The sequence below is a fragment of the Cervus elaphus genome, chromosome 20 (genome assembly GCF_910594005.1).
Source record: "Cervus elaphus chromosome 20, mCerEla1.1, whole genome shotgun sequence".
NCBI classification, from domain to species: Eukaryota; Metazoa; Chordata; class Mammalia; order Artiodactyla; family Cervidae; genus Cervus; species Cervus elaphus.
This window is the reverse complement of record NC_057834.1, coordinates 41,789,114-41,807,307: the sequence shown is the minus strand read 5'-3', so window position 1 is coordinate 41,807,307 and position 18,194 is coordinate 41,789,114. Positions and strand designations below refer to the sequence as shown.

Below are 18,194 nucleotides of genomic sequence, written 5' to 3'. Positions count from 1 at the left end.
TCTTTGCAGGATCCTTCCAAGTCTTGCTCTACATATCTCTTCATCTGACTGTTCATCTACATCTTTCACAATACCCTTTAATAAATCATAAGCCAATAAATGTAAAACTGTTTCTGAATTTGATAAACTGTTCTAGCCAATGATCAAATCTAAGGAGAGGAGCGGTCATGGGAAGATCTGATTTGTAGCCAAGTCAGACAGAAGTTGTGAGTAACGTGGCGACTGGCATTTGAGGTGGGGCACAGTCTCATGGGACTGAGCCTTTAGCCTATGGGGTCTGTGCTAACTTTAACTTTGGTTAGTGTCAGAATTGAATTATGGAGCATCCATCTGGTGTCATAGAGAATTGCTCGGTGAGGAGGAAAACCCCACACATCAGACATTAGAGTGTGTGTGACAGGAAGGGGAGTGTGTGTGTGTGAGAGAGAGAGAGAGAGAGAGAGCAAGGGGAAAACACAGGAAATTTTTCCTATAAGCACCCTCCTGCTTTAGTTGTTTTGCTGGTTTTGATTAAATTAACTTTCAAAACCTGACATCCCTATGATTATGTAAATTTTGTTCTCAGCCTTGCCATATGCTATAGTTACACTTTCTTTCTGTATAACTTTTATTTTCTGTGAATTGATCATTTCCAAGGTTCAACTAGACAACATGGTCCAGGGGAATACAGGGAAATTGAAGGACAGTGGTTGAGATGCTTACCTCCACTTCCCAGCTGAGAGGGAGGAGAGAGAAAATTTTTTTTAAAAATGAAGATCTGGCAATGGCTGTGATATTTAAGAGAAGATATAATGAGGTCAAGGGTATGACAGATGGAGCGTAACTAGAAAGATATCTGAGGAGAATATCTATGGTGATGGCAAAATTGTACATGAGGTGTTGAATTCTGATGGCTCGTATAGGATGTTGTTGTCCAAGGCCATCTAGGAAGAGAAAAATTAAGATTGTGGAGAAAGCGCTCTTTTCCTCCCTTTGAACTCCTTTCCCTCTATTTCATACATCTTGTGGATTCTTTCTGCGACACAGAGCACTTCCTACACGTGGGCTGGGAATTCAGCTATCTAGAGAGGTGGAAAGGTGCTTGGCTAGTGCCTTGAATGTGGGGTCTGGCCACAGCCCTTCTCCTTCTCTGAGAACTCAGCTCAGAGAGAACAAAGAACACTCAGCGCAGAGAAAAAACTTTTCTCCAGACCTGGATTCTCAGGACAAGCAATTAGAAAACAGAGGGAAGTCAGTGAAGGTTCAGCATAATTCAAAACTCCTGTCGGATTCTTATTTAGTTTGCTGTCTGCCTCCTGCATTTCCTGTTTGGGATCTTGTAGGGGAGTGTTGAATTTGGAGGTTTTTCTGACTGAGATATGACATGTTCCCAGAAGCATAGAGGAGGCCTGACCTGGCAGGGTGTGCACGGAAGAACCAGCTGTGGTGTGCTAGTAAGTGGTAAGGGATTAACACCTCTTAGCAGGGAGGAGAGGGGCTTGCTGGGTGGCTTAGCTGGTAAAGAATCTGCCTGCAATACAGGAGATCGCGGTTTGATCCCTGGGTTTCGAAGTTCCTCTGGAGAAGGGAATGGCTACCCACTCTAGTATTCTTGGGCTTTCCTGGTGGCTCAGCCAGTAATGAATCTGCCTGCAATGCGGGAGACCTGGGTTCAGTCCCTGGGTTGTGAAGATCCCCTGGAGAAGGGAATGACTACCCACTCCAGTATTCTTGCCTGGAGAATCCCATGGACAGAGGAGCCTAGCAGGCTATAGTCAATGGGGCTGCAAAGAGTCGGACATGACTGAGTGATGAAGAACAGCATAGCAGGGAGGAGAACTCTTATTAGCATTTGCTAGCTTCTGTTGTATAAATGAAACTGGCAAATACTACCAATTAGAGTTCCCCTGCCATTTGGAAAACTCAGCAGTGGCCACAGGCCTGGAAAAGATCAGTTTTCATTCCAATCCCAAAGAAAGGCAATGCCAAAGAATGTTCAAACTACCACACAATTGCATTCATCTCGCAATATCAATAACCTCAGATATGCAGATGACACCACCCTTATGGCAGTAAACAAAGAGGAACTGAAGAGCCTCTTGATGAAAGTGAAAGAGGAGAGTGAAAAAGCTGACTTAAAACTCAGCATTCAAAAAACTAAGATCATGGCATCCCATCCCATCACTTCATGGCAAATAGATGGGGAAACAATGGAAACAGTGACAGACTTTATTTTCTTGGGCTCCAAACCACCACAGATGGTGATTGCAGCCATGAAATTAAAAGACGCTTACTCCTTGGAAGGAAAGTTATGACCAACCTAGACATCATATTAAAAAGCAGAGACATTACTTTGCCAACAAAGGTCCGTCTAGTCAAGGCTATGGTTTTTCCAGTAATCATCTATGGATGTGAGAGTTGAACCATGAAGAAAGCTGAGGGCCGAAGAATTGATGCTTTTGAACTGTGGTGTTGGAGACGACTCTTGAGAGTCCCTTGGACTGCAAGGAGATCCAACCAGTCAATCCTAAAGGAAATCAGTCCTGAATATTCATTGGAAGGACTGATGCTGAAGCTGAAGCTCCAATACTTTGGCCACCTGATGTGAAGAGCTGATTCACTGGAAAAGACCCTGATGCTGGGAAAGATTGAAGACAGGAGGAGAGGGGGACACCAGAGGATGAGATGGTTGGATGGTGTTACCGACTCGATGGACATGAGTTTGAGCAGGCTTTGGGAGTTGGTGATGAACAGGGAAGCCTGGTCTGCTGCAGTCCATGGGGTCTCAAAGAGTCAGACACGACTGAGTGACTGAACTAAATTCCCTGCTAGGGGGCTTCCCTTGGTGGCTCAGATGGTAAAGAATCTGTCTGTAATGCAGGAGACCCAGGTTCAATCCCTGGGTCAGAAAGATCCCCTGGAGAAGGGAATGGCTACCTACTCCAGTATTCTTGCCTGGAGAATTCCACGGACAGAGGAGCCTGGTGGGCTATACTCCATGGGGTTGCTAAGAGTCAGACATGACTGAGCAACTAAGACTTTCACGCCCTCCCTGCTGGGAGTTGTTAATCCCTTACCACTGACAGGCACACCACAGTTGGTTCTCCTGTGCACTCCGTGTCAGGTCAGGCCCAGGCTATGCTTCTGGGGACATGTCATGTGTAAGGAATATTCCTATGGTGGCTGATTTCAAGCTACCAATATGAGGCTACTGACCCTGACTATGAAGTTGGGAAAAGGTGTGCTCAATCGGTTCTCAGAAGCTGGTAAGCACTGGCTCCGGCTCACCACTGAACCAGAAATTTCTTTAGCTTGGGGTGAAGCAACACAGATAACCAAGTCCGAGGTAGGTTGATCAGATCCTTTCTTGGCCCTGGGTCCTCCCAAATGTAAACCTGCAACCACTTGCCTCTTTTCCAGTTCCCTTCCCTCAAAAGACCAAGAGGCAATAGTACTTCATTTCCCCAGCCTGCCCTCCTTCCTTGCTGCCTGGCAAGCAAGTTCATAGGACATGTTTTTTTATTTGTTTGTTTGTTAAAGATTTCTGTGTTGTTTCAAGATATTTAAGAGGAAAATAGAAATCTTGCAAAGTCTTCCTCATCTTGAGGGGCACTGGAAGCCTTCTCAGATCATTCAGGACTGGCTGTGGACCTCTCCTGAGAGCCAGCCCTGCTGGCTGGCTCCCTGCCAGAATGGGGATTCCCAGCACTTCGGAAGGGTTCTGGCTGAGATAATCCCCTGTTGGCCTTTCTAGATGAGGAAAGAACTTCCCTAATAGCCTTCCTAGATGCCATTGCTATTTCGTCCACTGTGAACTCAAATCCCTCCTGAAGACTTGGCCCTGTTGGCTCACACAGGGCACCTCCTGGAGGGCTGCACATCTCCCTGTCAGTTCATGGTTAATCTCCAGACTCCTTCCCAGGCTGGCCCTGCCCTCAGAGATGTTGGTTTCTTGACCTTCTCATGAGTTAAGCATCAGGGGGCAGGCTGGGCAGGAACCATTGTGCACAGCAAAAAGTGATGGGCAAACTCAAGGGACCCTAGAGGGGGCTGCCCTGGCCATGTTCCGTTTGAGAGTTGCCATAATAGAACCCAGGCCCAGTTGCCAGCTTTTCACATTTTCCCAAAAAGCCAGCACAAATCCAAACCTTTTAAGTAGTTTTTAGAAAATTAGTTTATTTTTGGCTGCCCTGGGTCTTCGTTGCTTTGCTCAGGCTTTCTCTAGCTGTGGCCAGTGGGGGCTACTCTTCGTTGTGGTGCACAGGCTTCTCATTGCGGTGGCTTCTCTTGTTGCAGAGCACGGGCTATGGGTGCATGGGCTTCAGCTGTTGCAGCACACGGGTTCTGTAGTTCTGGCACAGTCTCAGTTGTGTGGCTCTTGGGCTCTGGAACGTGGGCTCAGTAGTTGTGGCACATGGGCTTAGTTGCTCTGCAGCATGAGGAATCTTCCCAGACCAGGGATCGAACCCACATCCCCTGCATTGGCAGGTGAATTCTTGCCTACTGTGCCACCAGGGAATTCTGCAAATCCAGATTTTTATTATATTAAACCTTATAATGTTGCAACTAGTGTATAAAAATTTTTCAGGAGCCACTATGACAATCTATGGGGTGGGATGGGGTGGGAGGTAGGAGGGAGGTTCAAGAGGGAGGGGACATATGTACACCTATGTACATATGATTCATACTGATGTATGGCAGAAACCAACACAATATTGTAAAGCAAATTATCCTTCAATTAAAAATAAATAAATCTTAAAAAAATTTGCATGAGCCAAACTTGACATCCCTGATTGGATCTTGGCCTGCAGGCTGCTGATCATGCCATCTGATTCTAAGCTCATTCCTGAGCCTTTCTTACATCACTCTTCCAGAAGTTTCTTGTCTGCTCCAGCTTTCTTCTCTCTGAGTATTCCTAGATCAGCCAGGCTTGTTTTTCCCAAGCCTGGGGTCCTGAGTGGAGGTAAAAGCAGTGGTTGCTAAGTCCTCTGTCCAGAGGGAACCGGGGTGGTGGGCTGGTGGGTTGTCCACCTGGTAGAAGAATAACACAGGTAAGGCAGGGCTGTGGCAGGGGACCTGGTGTCCAGGTGAGCTGATCGGCAGGCCCTGGCTGCAAGTGCTGCTGCCTGGTGTGGTCCCTACGCTGAAGGAGGGGGTCCTGGAAGAGTATAGGGTCAGGGAACTAGGCCAGTGGAGGGGAACCTAAGCTCCCAGAAATGTGAGCGCTTTCCCTTGCTGCTCAGCTGGGTCTGTGAAATGCAAAGAGGCAGAGAGAGGCAGGGCCGCTAAGCTCAGAAAGTGACAACTCCTGAAGGTGTGTGTGTGCACGCGTGTGCTCATGCTCAGGGTGGGCTCAGAGGCATGGCCAGGCCAGCACCTGGAATCCCCTCTTTCCCAAACCCAGACAGTTTCTCGAGAGGTGGTTCTTTCAAAACCAATGGACAGTTACATCTGCTTTCCCAGCTTTGTGCACAAAGTAAGGTCATATTCCTTTTAAAATGACCCAGCAATCCCACTCCTGGGCATACACACCGAGGAAACCAGATCTGAAAGAGAGACTATGCACCGCAATGTTCATCACAGCACTGTTTATAATAGCCAGGACATGGAAGCAACTTAGATGCCCATCAGCAGACAAATGGATAAGGAAGCTATGGTACATATACACAATGGAATATTACTCAGCCATTAAAAAGAACACATTTGAATCAGTTCTAATGAGATGGATGAAACTGGAGCCCATCATACAGAATGAAGTAAGCCAGAAAGATAAAGACCAATACAGTATACTAATGCATATATATGGAATTTAAAAAGATGGTAATGATAACCCTATATGCAAAACAGAAGAAGAGACACAGATGTACAGAACAGACTTTTGGACTCTGTGGGAAAAGCGAGGGTGGGATGTTCTGAGAGAATAGCATTGAAACAAGTATACTATCAAGGGTGAAACAGATCACCAGCCCAGGTTGGATGCATGAGACAAGTGCTCAGGGCTGGTGCACTGGGAAGACCCAGAGGGATGGGATGGGGAGGGAGGTGGGAGGGGGGATTGGGATGGGGAACACATGTAAATCCATGGCTGATTCATGTCAATGTATGGCAAAACCCACTACAATATTGTAAAGTAGTTGAAAATTACTTTAATAAATGAATGAAATAAATAAATGAATAAATGAAATAAATGAAAAAAAATGAATAAAAATAAATGAATGAATAAATAAAATAAAATGAAATAAAAATAAATATAAAAATAAATGAAAATAAATGATAAAATAAAAATAATAAAATAAATAAAATAATATAATAAATATATGAATAATATATTAATAAATATAGATAATGAAAATAATAAAATAAATGAATAAAATAATAATGAAATAAAATAAATAAAAATAATAAATGAAATGAAATAATAAAATAAAATAAATGAAAAATAAAGTGAAATGAATGAAATAAATAAAATAAATGAATAATAAAATAAATGAAAAAATAAAATAAAATGAAATGAAATAATAAGTAATAATATTAATAATAAAATAAGTGAATAAATGAAATAAAAATAAATGAAAAAAAAAGTACGTTAAATGTCTGACACCCATTCCTAGGATACCTGAGCACTTTCTCTCCTGAAAACTCTGAAACAGGGTTTCACTAACTGTTGAACAGACTCAGGGGCCAAGTTCATGGGCCCTCAGAGTATAGGTGATGTGGCTTCACCGACAGCTGCTAAGTGCCCATGACCCCTGTCCTCTGGGCCACGGGCATCCTTAGGTTGGGGTGTGTCCACACGGGATCATCAGACGGTTATGGAATCACGTCCTCTGGCCCTGGTGGATATCGCTCCAGCTGCTTAGCCATGGAAGGGTGAGGGTGCCCATGAGGGCAAGTCCTTTTCAATCCCCAGGAGGAGCACGGACAGGCCTTGGGGGCAGGGGGTGCTTTGGCTCCTGAGTGGCTCCCAGAGCAGGTTTTGAACACTGTCCCTCACAGGGAAGCCTCTGCCAAGACTCTCCCACCTCCGCCCCCAACCTTGGTGATTCCCAAACAAGGAGGCCTCACATTTGTTGGGCAGTTTCTCCTGCCACCCACTATCCCATATCCACCCTCTCCACCACAGCCACCTTCTCCACCTCCCCTCTTCCTAATTAGTCCTCAGACCTAGTTGGCAGGGCTTCTGAATCCTTCGTCTTCTTTGTCTGAATTCTTCCCTCTTTTCCCAGAGTTCTCTGCCAGAATGGTTAGCATCTAAAAAAAAAAAAAAAAAAAACTGGTTCTTCCTTTCCTGGTGGCTGATCTGATTCTATCTTCATACTTCTGGGGGGCTGAGGGGAAACACTGGCATTCCATTCTTTGAGTGTTGTAAAAAGATTAAGTTTCATATTAAACTGGCCTGACCATGGATTCCATCTTTGAAGTCAGGTGGTCCGAGCAGTTCTGCCCTAGGTTCTGCCCTATTAAGACAGAGAAAGAGCCCATTGGGAGGTCCCTTCCTTCCTGCTGCTGTAGTTCTGGCCCTTCCTTGGGAGCTTGAGATGTGGCCTCCTCTCTTATCCGCAGCTAGGTACATGCTGGGCACATCCACATGCCGGGCAGTGGATACCCGGCATGACCACTGTGCCTTGGTGGCCCCGTTAGCAAAGAACAGTGTTGTAACAGTTTTGGTGTAGAGTTCCTCGGTGCAGAGAAAGACTTGCTCCCTTCACAGCGCCCTCCGCTAGGCCAGGTTGGCCTGGCTCCTAGACGCCATGAATCCCTGTGCCTCACTCCCCACCCCATCTCTGGGAACTACAGTACCGGAGTTACCTGGCTCTTTAGTGCCTGCAGAGGCATGCGAACACATATACACAGAGGCACATGCATACACTCAAACATACTAGGCATGCCCCCCCCTCTACATTCACATGCACACTCACACTCATACATGCATGCACACTCATAAACATGTCTATACAATGTTCACACAGGTGATTTAGGCTGGTCAAGTGCCTTCCCCAGTGCCAGAGGTGTGATTGGTCCCCTCCCCTGTGGAATCACGTGTAACCCAGAAGGGATGTCTGCCAAGTCAGCAGAGTTCCTTCATCAGAAGACAAGGGAGGAAGGGATGATGGACAGACAAAAAACAACTGACATCTATGGCTGTATCTTAACAATAGTCTAGAAGCCTGAATCCCAATCTAGACCTGGCACTTTGAGGAGACTTGTAGCCACTTGTTTAGTTTCATCCAAGTAGGTTTTAACCTTTGATGTGGTATTAACACATATACCAAAGCAGTTGTCACTGTTAATAATTTTAGTCTTTCTCTGGATATGAGAAGATGCAAGAACTTGGGCTCATAAAAATCCTTACCTAAAAATATCTAACTATCTGAAGGCTTGTTCTGTCAGTTTTTTTCAGAGTACAGAGTGTCTCATTCCTGATCTCTGAACTCCGTTTGGGGGATGTTGAAGGTTAGCAGCTGCAGCCGTTCCTGATTTAATCTTTGCAGAAGCAGATGGCAAGTGTTAGTTTTCAATCAGTAGGGTTCTGTCATGGCCATAAATTTGACCATGGTTTGGGTAATGCATTTTATGTTCATTTTGTCCCATGGTGCTAGGAATGTTCATTCCCAGGTCTGATGAAGATTTTGCCAAGGGGCCACTCGATATGCTATTATTGGACTAGGACTTGTTAGCAGTACCCCAAAATCTCTGGACCACCTGTCTTACCAGTCTCTTAAGGTCCAGGAAAATATTCCCTCTTGTTGCTTCTTCCCATATCTATAGTTATACTATTACAATCATTGATTTTGTATGGGACTATAGATTATCATTTTATTAGAGCCTCAGTCACATATTTGGTAATGTAAGAAACAATAATTTTGTAAAACAGGCAAAAAAAAAAAAAAGAAATAGTATAGCTAACAGTATTAGTAAGGTCATAACATAAGTATGACTTTAAGATCTTTCATTAGGTGCAGCCTAGTATATCCCCAGTTTGTCTGGCTTAGTCTGTTTCATACTAGTCCTTATCTTTAAGGGAAATTGTATACACTGGCATTGTTTACAAGGCATTTGTGCCAATTTTCTAATGTTACTAGATTAGTTATCCTTGGTATAGTTTTGAATGTTCCTTTAAATTTAAATGATCATACCCCAGTGTTAATCTCCTGGTTGTAGATCATGGAGTATCTGATCTTACCCCAAAAGTGAGACTTTAGAAACAAACTTAGAATGTTCCTTTAATAATTTAATTAAATCTTGTAACAGTATAACATAACAGCAAGGAATTATTGAGAACTGAGTCTTACTAACACAGAGTTTAATTAATAAAACTAGAATTTAATATTCAGTGAAACACATTTTCTTTCCTAAAATTATCCCACTTTTTTTTTTATCAAACACAGCCAAGGCTAATTTGTTTTTAAAATCAGTTCAGTTCAGTTCAGTCACTCAGTCATGTCCGACTCTTTGCACACCATGAATCACAGCACTCCAGGCCTCCCTGTCCATCACCAACTCCCAGAGTTTACTCAGACTCATGTCCATCGAGTCAGTGATGCCATCCAGCCATCTCATCCTCTGTCATCCCCTTCTCCTCCTGCCCCCAATCCCTCCCAGCATCAGGGTCTTTTCCAATGAGTCAACTCTTTGCATGAGGTAGCCAAAGTATTGGAGTTTCAGCTTCAGCATCAGTCCTTCAGGGCTTCCCTGGTGGCTTAGAGGGTAAAGCGTCTGCCCGCAATGCAGGAGACCTGGGTTCAATCCTTGAGTCAGGAAGATTCCCTGGAGAAGGAAATGGCAACCCACTCCAGTACTCTTGTTTGGAAAATCCCATGGACGGAGGAGCCTGGGAGGCTGCAATCCATGGGGTCGCAAAGAGTCGGACATGACTGAGTGACTTCACTTTCCTTTATCAGTCCTTCCAATGAACACCCAGGACTGATCTCGTTTAGGATGGACTGGTTGGATCTCCTTGCAGTCCAAGGGACTCTCAAGAGTCTTTTCCAACACCACAGCTCAAAAGCATCAATTCTTCGGTGCTCAGCTTTCTTTATAGTCCAACTCTTACATCCATACATGACCACTAGAAAAACCATAGCCTTGACTAGACGGACCTTTGTTGGCAAAGTAATGTCTCTGCTTTTTAATATGCTAGCTATGTTGGTCATAACTTTCCTTTCAAGGAGTAAGCGTCTCTTAATTTCATGGCTGCAATCACCATCTGCAGTGATTTTGGAGCCCAGAAAAATAAAGTCTGTCACTGTTTCCACTGTTTCCCTATCTATTTGCCATGAAGTGATGGGACGGGATGCCATGATCTTAGTTTTGTGAATGTTGAGCTTTAAGCCAACTTTTTCATTCTCCTCTTTCACTTTCATCAAGAGGCTCTTCAGTTCCTCTTTGCTTACTGCCATAAGGGTGGTCTCATCTGCACATCTGAGGTTATTGATATTTCTCCCGGCAATCTTGATACCAGCTTGTGCTTCTTCCAGCCCAGCATTTCTCATGATGTAATCTGCATATAAGGTAAATAAGTAGGGTGACAGTATACAGCCTTGACGTACTCCTTTTCTTATTTGGAACCAGTCTGTTGTTCCGTGTCCAGTTCTAACTGTTGCTTCCTGACCTGCATACAGGTTTCTCAGGAGGCAGGTCAGGTGGTCTGGTATTCCCATCTCTTGAAGAATTTTCCACAGTTTATTGTGATCCACACAGTCAAAGGCTTTGGCATAGTCAGTAAAGCAGAAACAGATGTTTTTCTGGAACTCTCTTGCATTTTCGATGACCCAGCAGATGTTGGCAATTTGATCTCTGGTTCCTCTGCCTTTTCTGAAACCAGCTTGAACATCTGGAAGTTCATGGTTCATGTATTGCTGAAGTCTGGCTTGGAGAATTTTGAGCATTACTTTACTAGCATGTGAGATGAGTGCAACTGTGCGGTAGTTTGAGCATTTTTTGGCATTGGTCTTCTTTGGGATTGGAATGAAAACTGACCTTTTCCAGTCCTGTGGCCACTGCTGAGTTTTCCAAATTTGCTGGCATATTGAGTGCAGCGCTTTTACAGCATCATGCATCTTTTAGGATTTGTAATAGCTTAATTGGAATTCCATCACCTCCACTAGCTTTGTTTGTAGTGATGCTTTCTAAGGCCCATTTGACTTCACATTCCAAGATGTCTGGCTCTAGGTGAGTGATCACACCATTGTGATTATCTGAGTTGTGAAGATCTTTTTTGTACAGTTCTTCTTTGTATTCTTGCCACCTCTTCTTAATATCTTCTGCTTCTGTTAGGTCCATACCATTTCTGTCCTTTATTGAACCCATCTTTGCATGGAATGTTCCCTTGGTATCTCTAATTTTCTTGAAGAGATCTCTAGTCTTTCCCACTCAGTTGTTTTCTTCTATTTTTCTTTGCAATGATCGCTGAGGAAGGCTTTCTTATGTCTCCTTGCTATTCTTTGGAACTCTGCGTTCAAATGGGAGTATCTTTCCTTTTCTCCTTTGCTTTTCATTTTTAAAATAAGTTTGGTCTATTGACTGCATAGGCTCTTCTATGCTGATTCTGGTATAATTCCTCAGAAAGAGTCTCAAACTAAATTCCCAAGGGCAAGAAAGCCATGTGAAAGGCCTGCCATCAGATTTGTCTAGGTGGATTTCTCTGTTTTAGAAAGAACCCTTTTTAGAGGTTTTCAAAATATTTCGAGACTCCTGTACATATCAGGAGACAATCTTTTTTTATTTAGCTGATAACCAAAATAACAAAAAATTTTAAAGCAAGCATAAATTACTTAAAGGCAAAGAAATTCATGCAGCCTGCTATCAAAAACAGCATCCCGAGAGAACTTTGTTCTCTCAACAGAGAGAAAGCCAAATTTAAGTCTGGTACCAGCTTACTATTAATCACAAAATTTATTTACCTAATTAAATTCAATCTAGTCCTAATTAATCTTAGAAAGTCCTGACCACATACAAAAGTCTTTTCCCAATGCTCCTTTTGTACAAACCTTTTATCACTTTCTGGATCTATATTAACTTGTCCTATTTTCCCCCCTCCATATACAGTCGGCTCTAGAACAAAATTATTCTCATTTCCTTTGTCAGGTGAGTGTATGCTCCTTGGTTCTTTGTTTCGTCACAACAAAAATTTGGAGTGACGGATATTAAAGCCCCCTGTCACAGCTCTCGGGTCTTGGACAGACAGTGCTATAGCTCTCAAGTCTCGACTGGACCATGTTATAGCTCTTAAATAAATCAGTGTTACAGCTTTATTTTATTTAGATAATAGCAGGAAAATCCATCTTCAAGGCGTGAGGACACATCGATCCAAAGACGTGAAGAGAAGAGCACCCCATCGCGCGGGGGGGGGGGGGGGGGGGTGGGGGAGAGAGAGAGGGAGAGAACCCTTTGGCTCCTCTTTTTATATGTTTTTTCCTTCCCCCTGGGCCTGTTTTATGCAAATTGGGCTTAGGCAGGAGCGCTGTCCTACCTGAAGTCCTCACTCTGGTCCTCGGACCTTCCTTTGACCTTCCTCTGCTCTATTTTCGCGGGCTTTTCCCTTCCGGTCTTTTAGCCACCGCCATTTTGGACTCCTTTTCCCTAGTCTAACTACCTAACATTCCCCCCTCAAGAGATGGGAGGCCCAATTCTTTGGGAATAGGGGCGTCGAGGTCTTTCTGGCTACTTCCTGCTGAACTGGGACTGTGAGGGGTATTGGGCCTCCCCCTCTTGCTAGTCTCAGGCCTCAGAGTTCTCATAGCGGTGTCCATTTTAAGGGTGAGTGATATTTTCCATAGTCGGCTGTAGTTTTGTATCTTTGTTGAACTGGCACCACGTGTTGTAGCTTGTTGACCTGAGCAGAGACAAGACAGGTTACACAATTGACAGTACATGGAACAATCATCAGCAGCATCAGTATGGTGTAACAAGGACTAGTAGGGGCATTAGCCAGTTTCAAATTTACATCACCAGGATGGCTCAAGTCTCTCCTTGTTCAGAGATCAGAAGATCTATCTCCTGTCTGTTTTGGAGCATTATTTTTGCCAAGCTGTGTTGGCTCTTTAGAGCTATTTTGAGAAATCTTATCCCCAGAGGCCAGATTTTGGGGTTGTTTATTAGAATGGCACTCATTTGTAGTTCTGAATAGGTATCAGAGAGCTCCCAGGGGCTCACAGGTATATTGAGTGTCCTCTTCTGTTTTCTTCCACGGCTGGATTCATGAGTAGTGAATCCAGGAGTCATGTCCTGGTACCTTGACCGCTGTGGGGGTAGAAAGTATTACTGGGTAGGGGCCCTTCCATGTGGGCTGGAGTTGAGCCTTTGGGGACCCATCTTTCCAGACTTTAATTAGGACTTGAGTCCCTGGAGCATACAGTGGTGACTTCTTAGAGTCTTTTGGGTCCTGGTTCATACCCCACAAGCGTATATCCTGTTGGAATTGCCCAGTGGCCATGGTATAAGACTGGAGGGTCTGAACCTCTGGATCTAGGAAGAGGTCATTGACATAAACAAAAGGTCTCCCACACAGCATCTCATAAGGACTAAAACCAACCTGTTCCTTAGGGGCAATACAGGTATGGAGGAGAGCTATTGGTAAAGCTTCCTTCCATCCCAGGGAGGTCTCTTGGGCTATCTTTTTTATCACTGATTTTAAGAATTGGTTGGCTCTTTCTACTTTTCCTGAAGACTGAGGCCTCCAGGCACAATGGAGATAATAAGTAATGCCCAATGCTTTAGAGACTCCTTGGGTGATCTTAGAAGTAAATGATGTCCCATTGTCACTTTGTAATGACCTGGGCAGACCAAACCTTGGAATGATTTCATGGAGCAGTTTTTTTACCACCTCCTCAGCCTTCTCAGTTCAGGTGGGAAAGCCTTCAATCCATCCTGTGAATGTATCTATCATGACTAATAGGTATTCATACCCTTGAGAATCTGGCATCTGGGTGAAGTCCATCTGCCAGTCCTCTCCTGCATAGGTCCCATGTCGTTGGATGGACTGGGCCAGCTGGGGTCTTCGAGCTCCTTGGGGCTTGTTTAATTGGCAAGTGGGACAAGAGGAGACCACTTGTCTTATAGTTGTTTGGAAGCCTGTTCCTCTGAAAGACCTTTCTAGTAATCTTTGGAGGGCCTTTTTTCCTAAATGAGTGGTGGCATGTAAGGAGTTAACCAACTTCCATTGGGGGTTCCCAGGCAGAAAAAAGAGCCCCTCCTTTTGGAACCACCCCATATGATCTTCTTGAAAGCCCTCACTCTTAGCTTTAAGAGTCTCACCTTCAGTATATGAAGGAGTTTCTGGCAAGTTAGTCTGTGGAACTAAGGTGGCAACCCCTATTATGTCATGGTTCTGTAACGCTGCTCTCTTAGCTGCCTGATCGGCTGCTTGGTTCCCTCGTGCCACTTCAGTGCTCCCTTTTTGGTGTCCTTTACAGTGGGAGACTGAAACCTCAGTGGGCAGATGGACTGCTCCAAGAGCCTAAGGATTTGATCACCATATTTGCTTGGGGACCCTCAGGTGGTCAAATGGCCCCTTTCTTTCCAAATAGCTGCATGTGCATGTAGTACCAGAAAGGCATACTTGGAGTCAGTATAAATGGCTATTCTTTTTCCTTTTCCAGCTCTAAAGCTGGAGTCAGGGCTATGAGCTCAGCTAGTTGGGCTGAAGTACCTGGTGGCAGAGGCTTAGCCTCTATGATCTCAAAATCTGAGACTACTGCATATCCGGCTCTTCTTTTTCCATCCAAGACAAAGCTGCTTCTGTCAGTGTACCAGATTTCCTCAGGATTGGTCAGAGGATCTTCTGATAATCCCTCTCGGGGTTTTGTCCAGTGGTCCAAGGTTTCTAGACAGGAGTTAAAGGGGAGAGAGCCCTCAGGGGTAGGCAGGAGGGCAGCTGGGTTAAGAACCTCAGAAGGGGATATAGTGAGGCCTGGATTTTCCATCAGTATTACTTGATATCTGAGGATTCTTTGATCAGACATCCATAAATGGCCTCTCCCATTTGTTGTTTTACTTGGTGGCTGGTAAAAATAGTTAGTTTGCCCCCAAAGGAGAGTTTTGAAGCATCTTCTATCATGATTACAATAGCTGCAAGATTCCGAAGGCAGGGGGGCCAGCCTTGGGCGGTTGGATCAAGTCTCTTGGATAAGTAAGCTACAGGCTGAGGCTCAGATCCCAACCTTGAGTTAACACTCCTAAGGCTATTCCCTCTCTTTCATGGACATAAACTTGGAATGCTTTTTTTGGATCTGGCAATCTCAAGGCAGGTGCCTGAGTTAAGGCCTGTTTTAGTGTAGCCTCTGCCTTCTTTTGAGGAGTTCCCCACATCAGTGGGATTGAATCATCTCGTCCCTTTAAGCTTTTATGTAAGGGCTGGGCAATTAGACCATAGTTGTGTATCCAGATTCTACAATACCCAGTTAGTCCCAGGAAAGCTCGCAATTGTTTTGGAGTCGTGGGGGAGTGCAACTGGAGGATTCCTTGTACCCGATCAGAGGACAGCCTCCTGGACCCACGTGTAATCTGAACTCCCAGGTAAGTGACCTTTGTCTTGACCATCTGTGCCTTAGCACGGGAGACCTTATATCCCCTTTCTGCCAAAAAGTTTAGAACCTGAATTGCATGTTGTGGGGCATTTTCCTCATCTGGAGAGCAGATTAGTAGATCATCTATGTATTGTAATATTTTCCCATTAGGCCCCAGGTCCAGATCTAGGACATCCCGGCTAAGGGCCTGTCCAAACAAGTGGGGGCTATCTCTGAACCACTGAGGTAATACTGTCCAAGTCATCTGTTGGTGTTTTTCTCCTGGGGCTTCCCACTCAAACACAAAAAGATATTGGGATTCTTTAGCCAGTGGTATGCAAAAAAATGCATCTTTGAGATCCAAGAGTGTAAACCACTTGGCACTGGGTGGGATTTCTCCCAAGATTACATAGGGATTGGGTACTGTGGGATGGAGGGGGACTACAGCTTCATTTATGATCCGGAGATCTTGAACCATTCGCCAGGTTCCATCCTTTTTCTTTACTGAGAGGATTGGTGTGTTACATAGCGAACTGGTGGGGACCAATAGCCCACAAGCAAGGAAGTTATTTATTAAAGGCTGTAGTCCCTCCTGAGCATCTCTTTTGAGAGGATATTGTTTCTGGTTAGGAAACCGAGTGGGATCTCGGAGGACAATGATGACCGGTTCAGCTTGGTGGGCTCATCCAGGAATCCCCTGGTCCCACACCTGGGGGTTAATTTTGTCCTTCCATAGTCTTTGTTCTCTCTCTATTGGAGAAGGTGTAATGGATTCTTCAGTAGTAACCAGAAGCTGTAGGGCCCTAGGGGCTGAAAAGCTTTCCATCACAAGGGTGGTCCCCAGTTTAGTGTGCCGGGGTCCAGCCCCAGCAGGATCCAGGGGGTACCCTCAGGATGAACGGCGTCGGCAAGAGAAAGAGAAGACATGTGAGACTAGCCTTGATAGGGCCAAGTTTGCGAGGGAGAGAGAGAGAGAGAGAGAAATGACCAGAGTCTGGAAGAGTCTGGCAATGATTTATTTTTTACCATAGCTTTTATACCCTAAGTTAGTACATTTCTAAGGGGAAGATAGTTTAACATTACATCAGCTTGTCCTTCACGAAACCAGGGTGTTTTCTGCATACTTCTTTGTTTATGAGGGTCTTGTACATTATCTTCTGGCCTTGGGGCCTATTAACATTTTTGCAGGTCAGGTGAATGTAAACCTATTTTCTGTTTTTATGGTGACCTTAACTGAAAGGTAACAGTGTCATAGGGAAATAGTACAGAGTAGAATTATATTCTTGTTAATACAAAAATTAATCTTTCTGCAAAAGTTGTCAGTTGTGTTTATCTAAGAAGTTTACCCTATACAGACTCTGCGGCTTCAGTGAGGCAGCTTCTGCCTAGTACTCCTGGCTGATAATTAACAACCATCTCATTGTTACCACACTTGGGCTAAGTTCTTATTTCTCTAGATCTTTAACTATATTAACAATGGTTTTTATAACACAACCTTAGCACATTAAAGGCAAAAATATAGCAAGCAAAACACAGCAAGCAAATCACAACCCAATAACCACCTATAGAATAATTTTTCTTATGTTTTCTAATAGGACTCTTTTACCCCTTAAAAGGGCTCTATATCTATTAGGGCTTTTATATAATCAGGTTCTTTATGCTATTTTATGATTAGGATACTATAAGCAATCATGCATATTAGTACCAAGGGCATAAATGCATTTGGCTAACAAACTACCAGCAAAGGAGTTTAAATTAAAACACTCCTTTCACCCTAAATAATCTCATAAAATACCACCACCTGGGAAACTTATTGATTAAATTTCTAAATTGATTCTTATTTGGGAAGAGATCGGGGAAGGCCTTCCTGCCTGTGTCAGAGAAATCAGGGAGTAGTCCATTGAGGCAGGCATCAGAAAGACAGATATCATCTTTAAGGTGAGAGCCGGGGGCAGCTTTTCGAAATCTCTGAAAACCTGATCTGCCTTGCCTGTCAGGCTTTCTCCTCGTGACCTTGTCATGGGTGGGATCCCGTGAGCTGGCCTTTTCGAAAACCCCTGAAAACCTGATCCGCCTTGCCCGTCAGGTTTTCTCCCTTATGGCCTTGTTAGGGGTGGGGTCTCGTGTGTTGGCTCCCGGCATTAGTGAATATGTCTCTTCCCATTAGGGTGAAGAAGGAATTCATAGGGCCTGGACTCCATCTCAGGCCTGTCTGTGCTGATCGTGCGCGGCCACCTCTCCAGTGGACTCTGAACTCTGTGCTTAGCGCCTGTGGGAATGACAATGGAAGGGTAAGACCCCCCTCTGGGCAGGGGAATCTTGAAGAAGAGAAAACAGACACTAATCACCCCTGCCTCCGGACACTATCTATCAGAATGTAAGCACAGGCTTGTCAGTTATTAACTATTTGGAATATAACTGCGGGCTTATTGATTATTGACTGTTTGAACACATAACACATGAATGATGGGGTTATTGTAGTTGTATTTACCCTTCCTTTGTTTATGTAAGTCTCAAGGGAATTGGGGTAGTGGGTTTGGACACATGGGGTATAAAAGATTTTCACAAATGCTGGTCGGGGTCCTTGGCTAAGAGGAGACTCTGCCTTGGGCCCGCCGGTGTAATAAACTGCACTCCACTATCTGCATTGTCCTTCTGAGTGAGTCTGTTTCCCGGAAAGCGTGGCTATAACAAGGGGAGTAGGACACT

General features: G+C 44.4%; 1 long non-coding RNA gene across 1 annotated transcript; it reads right to left on the bottom strand.

Annotated features, from left to right (window-relative positions):
- Window positions 1-16,618, bottom strand: LOC122678354. The gene is made up of 3 exons (XR_006336071.1): window positions 16,474-16,618; window positions 3,620-3,622; window positions 1-13 (listed from the first exon to the last, which is right to left on the bottom strand). It is a non-coding gene; the product is annotated as an uncharacterized LOC122678354 (long non-coding RNA).
- Window positions 16,619-18,194: the final 1,576 nt, after the last annotated feature.